This window comes from Schistocerca americana, unplaced genomic scaffold (genome assembly GCF_021461395.2).
Source record: "Schistocerca americana isolate TAMUIC-IGC-003095 unplaced genomic scaffold, iqSchAmer2.1 HiC_scaffold_477, whole genome shotgun sequence".
Classification (NCBI taxonomy): Eukaryota; Metazoa; Arthropoda; class Insecta; order Orthoptera; family Acrididae; genus Schistocerca; species Schistocerca americana.
In genome coordinates, this window is record NW_025726211.1 from 35,001 (window position 1) to 40,000 (window position 5,000).

The following is a 5,000-nucleotide window of genomic DNA, read 5'->3' on the forward strand; positions in this document are numbered from 1 at the left end:
TCGCGACGACCGCTGCTTACTCTGGCTATCGGTTCACCTCACACTGACACTGACGCTGGGACTGCAGAAAGCCGTCGCTGAGATCCTGAGTACACAGATGTGCTTGAAAGTGATGGACAGAGCGAACATCTCATTTTCTTTTTAAGAATCGCAATTTCAATCACTCGAGTGCGGCAAAAGCAGTGGTGCAGCGTTTCTTTTCTTAAGATCTCGCAGTTGCTTGGAGGTATGTCCATCGTTTTAAGACGACAGAAAACTAGCGTCAGCAGTGCGTCAGTGGGAAGTCGGTGAAGTCGCCATTGGAGCCGTAAGCCAGTAATTACGACATGCGAATCACTCGCACACCACGCAGCTGTACGATAATGCTCTTGCGTGGGTCCGCATAGCTGAGTCGGTAGAGCGTTAGGTTTTCAACCAAAGGGTCCTGGGTTCAAGTCCCTGTCTGGGCGAAAATTAATACACCTGTGTTCAAGTCCCTGACTGGGCGAAAATTAATACACTTTCGTAACGGCTAATGGAAACCGTACAGGAAAGAGTGAGGCCACGCCGTTTTCTGCCACCAGATTGCTTCTAAAGATGGCGGTTACAGTTGTCGGGAGTCGCTTCCGCCACCGGCAGTCGTGGCCGAGTGGTTAAGGCGTCTGACTTGAAATCAGATTCCCTCTGGGAGCGTAGGTTCGAGTCCTGCCGACTGCGAAAATTTTCTCGCTCTCAAATGGCGGACGTTCAGCTGCATCCTAGCAGTTGCGTCACTACTAAACACGTGGGTCACCAGCAATGTGCAGTGCTATTTGATCCAGGGCGCAGCGCAACAGTCGCGCCCAGAAGCCGCAGCTCATCTCCGCGTCTCACAGGCGTCCACCAGGTGTTAGTACAAGTGTCGCCTCACTGGGCAGTGCAGATGTGTCCATTTTAGCTTGCAGACGATGACGTGTGAGCTAACGCAAGTCGAATGTTTTACCGTGTGTATCTGCTAGATACTGCCTCCCATACGGTGGAGAGACTCACTCCTTCTTGTGTCTCGTTCTCCGCACACGAGTTGCCCCTGGCATCGATATGACACGGGTTTTCTAGCGTCAGCGAAGTCAATATTACACGAATCGAGTCGACATGTTTGCTTGTTACGATGACGGAAGAAGAAGAAATGTGTGTGTAACTTCACTGCATCGGCTGCTCGCCTTTCAGCGCCCCTGTGTCTTATCAGACGAAGGTGACTGTGAAATTGGCAACGAGGCAGAGGTTAATGAACACATGCAAATGAGAACCTTCAACGTCAGCCGAAATAGCTCAGTTGGGAGAGCGTTAGACTGAAGATCTAAAGGTCCCTGGTTCGATCCCGGGTTTCGGCAGGGATTCGTTTTGATGCGACGCCAATGGAATTACTCTGCGTTTGTGATAATGCAACTACCGCTGACAACAAAAATGACTCTCTCCTGTAGCTGTTCTGGTTGTCTAGTGCATGCCATAAGAGGAACTCACTAGACAACTAACTCCCCTAGAAGCAAAAGAATTAAAAATATCCTACCGACTGCATTCCTTTTTCTGTGTCAGGTGGTGAAGAACGTCTTCAACGGAACCGTGAAATGAGCGAAAGCGTGGGAAACATTGCATTCGAAATGCTTGTGAATTTTCCAATTGCCCAGTGAGTGTCGACAAAACACGTAAATTCTCTGCTCCAACGTATGAGACGTAACAAATGGTGCAATTTGTTGTTGCATCATGTGCCAGCAGTCTTCGATAGTGTGTTACGAGCTTAGCGCGGTAAGTTTGTAGACAGCATTTAGGCGACGTTTTATTTGTTAACGGCCCCATACATCGATTGCACAACAGTAAAGGACATGAGTCAATGTATAGTTGTGCGTCGTGGGAGGTTTTGCAGCCTCGTGTGAGCCCGGATAGCTCAGTCGGTAGAGCATTAGGCTTTTAACCTAAGGGCCCAGGTTTCAAGTCCCTGTCCAGGCGGAAATTTTAATACTTTGGTAGCGATTCGTCTGGTAGCGGTGGAGACGCTACAGAAAATAATGCAGCTACGCCGTTTTCTGACACCACAGTGCTTTAAACGGTAGCAGTTGCATGTGTCCGGAGAACACCGCGCTAACGGCAGTCGTGGCCGAGTGGTTAAGGCGTCTGACTCGAAATCAGATTCCCTCTGGGAGCGTAGGTTCGAATCCTACCGGCTGCGTGCGATTTTGCGTAAAGAGGAGCAAACATTTTCGCACACATGTGACATGTGTGGGCGAATGCGGGTGCAAACCAGTGACGCCATTCTCAACAAGACGAAAATTTCCGTTTTAAGAATACTGAGTTTTCGCGACGACCGCTGCTTACTCTGGCTATCGGTTCACCTCACACTGACACTGACGCTGGGACTGCAGAAAGCCGTCGCTGAGATCGTGAGTACACAGATGTGCTCGAAAGTGATGGACAGAGCGAACATCTCATTTTCTTTTTAAGAATCGCAATTTCAATCACTCGAGTGCGGCAAAAGCAGTGGTGCAGCGTTTCTTTTCTTAAGATCTCGCAGCTGCTTGGAGGTATGTCCATCGTTTTAAGACGACAGAAAACTAGCGTCAGCGGTGCGTCAGTGGGAAGTCGGTGAAGTCGCCATTGGAGCCGTAAGCCAGTAATTACGACATGCGAATCACTCGCACACCACGCAGCTGTACGATAATGCTCTTGCGTGGGTCCGCATAGCTGAGTCGGTAGAGCGTTAGGTTTTCAACCAAAGGGTCCTGGGTTCAAGTCCCTGTCTGGGCGAAAATTAATACACCTGTGTTCAAGTCCCTGACTGGGCGAAAATTAATACACTTTCGTAACGGCTAATGGAAACCGTACAGGAAAGAGTGAGGCCACGCCGTTTTCTGCCACCAGATTGCTTCTAAAGATGGCGGTTACAGTTGTCGGGAGTCGCTTCCGCCACCGGCAGTCGTGGCCGAGTGGTTAAGGCGTCTGACTTGAAATCAGATTCCCTCTGGGAGCGTAGGTTCGAGTCCTGCCGACTGCGAAAATTTTCTCGCTCTCAAATGGCGGACGTTCAGCTGCATCCTAGCAGTTGCGTCACTACTAAACACGTGGGTCACCAGCAATGTGCAGTGCTATTTGATCCAGGGCGCAGCGCTACAGTCGCGCCCAGAAGCCGCAGCTCATCTCCGCGTCTCACAGGCGTCCACCAGGTGTTAGTACAAGTGTCGCCTCACTGGGCAGTGCAGATGTGTCCATTTTAGCTTGCAGACGATGACGTGTGAGCTAACGCAAGTCGAATGTTTTACCGTGTGTATCTGCTAGATACTGCCTCCCATACGGTGGAGAGACTCACTCCTTCTTGTGTCTCGTTCTCCGCACACGAGTTGCCCCTGGCATCGATATGACACGGGTTTTCTAGCGTCAGCGAAGTCAATATTACACGAATCGAGTCGACATGTTTGCTTGTTACGATGACGGAAGAAGAAGAAATGTGTGTGTAACTTCACTGCATCGGCTGCTCGCCTTTCAGCGCCCCTGTGTCTTATCAGACGAAGGTGACTGTGAAATTGGCAACGAGGCAGAGGTTAATCAACACATGCAAATGAGAACCTTCAACGTCAGCCGAAATAGCTCAGTTGGGAGAGCGTTAGACTGAAGATCTAAAGGTCCCTGGTTCGATCCCGGGTTTCGGCAGGGATTCGTTTTGATGCGACGCCAATGGAATTACTCTGCGTTTGTGATAATGCAACTACCGCTGACAACAAAAATGACTCTCTCCTGTAGCTGTTCTGGTTGTCTAGTGCATGCCATAAGAGGAACTCACTAGACAACTAACTCCCCTAGAAGCAAAAGAATTAAAAATATCCTACCGACTGCATTCCTTTTTCTGTGTCAGGTGGTGAAGAACGTCTTCAACGGAACCGTGAAATGAGCGAAAGCGTGGGAAACATTGCATTCGAAATGCTTGTGAATTTTCCAACTGCCCAGTGAGTGTCGACAAAACACGTAAATTCTCTGCTCCAACGTATGAGACGTAACAACTGGTGCAATTTGTTGTTGCATCATGTGCCAGCAGTCTTCGATAGTGTGTTACAAGCTTAGCGCGGTAAGTTTGTAGACAGCATTTAGGCGACGTTTTATTTGTTAACGGCCCCATACAGCGATTGCACAACAGTAAAGGACATGAGTCAATGTATAGTTGTGCGTCGTGGGAGGTTTTGCAGCCTCGTGTGAGCCCGGATAGCTCAGTCGGTAGAGCATTAGGCTTTTAACCTAAGGGCCCAGGTTTCAAGTCCCTGTCCAGGCGGAAATTTTAATACTTTGGTAGCGATTCGTCTGGTAGCGGTGGAGACGCTACAGAAAATAATGCAGCTACGCCGTTTTCTGACACCACAGTGCTTTAAACGGTAGCAGTTGCATGTGTCCGGAGAACACCGCGCTAACGGCAGTCGTGGCCGAGTGGTTAAGGCGTCTGACTCGAAATCAGATTCCCTCTGGGAGCGTAGGTTCGAATCCTACCGGCTGCGTGCGATTTTGCGTAAAGAGGAGCAAACATTTTCGCACACATGTGACATGTGTGGGCGAATGCGGGTGCAAACCAGTGACGCCATTCTCAACAAGACGAAAATTTCCGTTTTAAGAATACTGAGTTTTCGCGACGACCGCTGCTTACTCTGGCTATCGGTTCACCTCACACTGACACTGACGCTGGGACTGCAGAAAGCCGTCGCTGAGATCGTGAGTACACAGATGTGCTCGAAAGTGATGGACAGAGCGAACATCTCATTTTCTTTTTAAGAATCGCAATTTCAATCACTCGAGTGCGGCAAAAGCAGTGGTGCAGCGTTTCTTTTCTTAAGATCTCGCAGCTGCTTGGAGGTATGTCCATCGTTTTAAGACGACAGAAAACTAGCGTCAGCGGTGCGTCAGTGGGAAGTCGGTGAAGTCGCCATTGGAGCCGTAAGCCAGTAATTACGACATGCGAATCACTCGCACACCACGCAGCTGTACGATAATGCTCTTGCGTGGGTCCGCAT

The 5,000-nt window shown here is 49.6% G+C and overlaps 8 non-coding genes across 8 annotated transcripts; all 8 read left to right on the forward strand.

Annotated features, from left to right (window-relative positions):
- The first annotated feature begins 614 nt into the window (after nucleotides 1–614).
- On the forward strand, nucleotides 615–696 carry Trnas-uga. The gene has a single exon. It is a non-coding gene; the product is annotated as a tRNA-Ser (tRNA).
- A 580-nt stretch (nucleotides 697–1,276) lies between these two features.
- On the forward strand, nucleotides 1,277–1,349 carry Trnaf-gaa. The gene has a single exon. It is a non-coding gene; the product is annotated as a tRNA-Phe (tRNA).
- Nucleotides 1,350–1,889: 540 nt separating this feature from the next.
- Nucleotides 1,890–1,962, forward strand: Trnak-uuu. The gene has a single exon. It is a non-coding gene; the product is annotated as a tRNA-Lys (tRNA).
- Nucleotides 1,963–2,100: 138 nt separating this feature from the next.
- Nucleotides 2,101–2,182, forward strand: Trnas-cga. The gene has a single exon. It is a non-coding gene; the product is annotated as a tRNA-Ser (tRNA).
- A 740-nt stretch (nucleotides 2,183–2,922) lies between these two features.
- On the forward strand, nucleotides 2,923–3,004 carry Trnas-uga. Its single transcript has one exon. It is a non-coding gene; the product is annotated as a tRNA-Ser (tRNA).
- A 580-nt stretch (nucleotides 3,005–3,584) lies between these two features.
- On the forward strand, nucleotides 3,585–3,657 carry Trnaf-gaa. Its single transcript has one exon. It is a non-coding gene; the product is annotated as a tRNA-Phe (tRNA).
- A 540-nt stretch (nucleotides 3,658–4,197) lies between these two features.
- On the forward strand, nucleotides 4,198–4,270 carry Trnak-uuu. Its single transcript has one exon. It is a non-coding gene; the product is annotated as a tRNA-Lys (tRNA).
- Nucleotides 4,271–4,408: 138 nt separating this feature from the next.
- Trnas-cga lies at nucleotides 4,409–4,490 on the forward strand. Its single transcript has one exon. It is a non-coding gene; the product is annotated as a tRNA-Ser (tRNA).
- The last annotated feature ends 510 nt before the right edge of the window (nucleotides 4,491–5,000 follow it).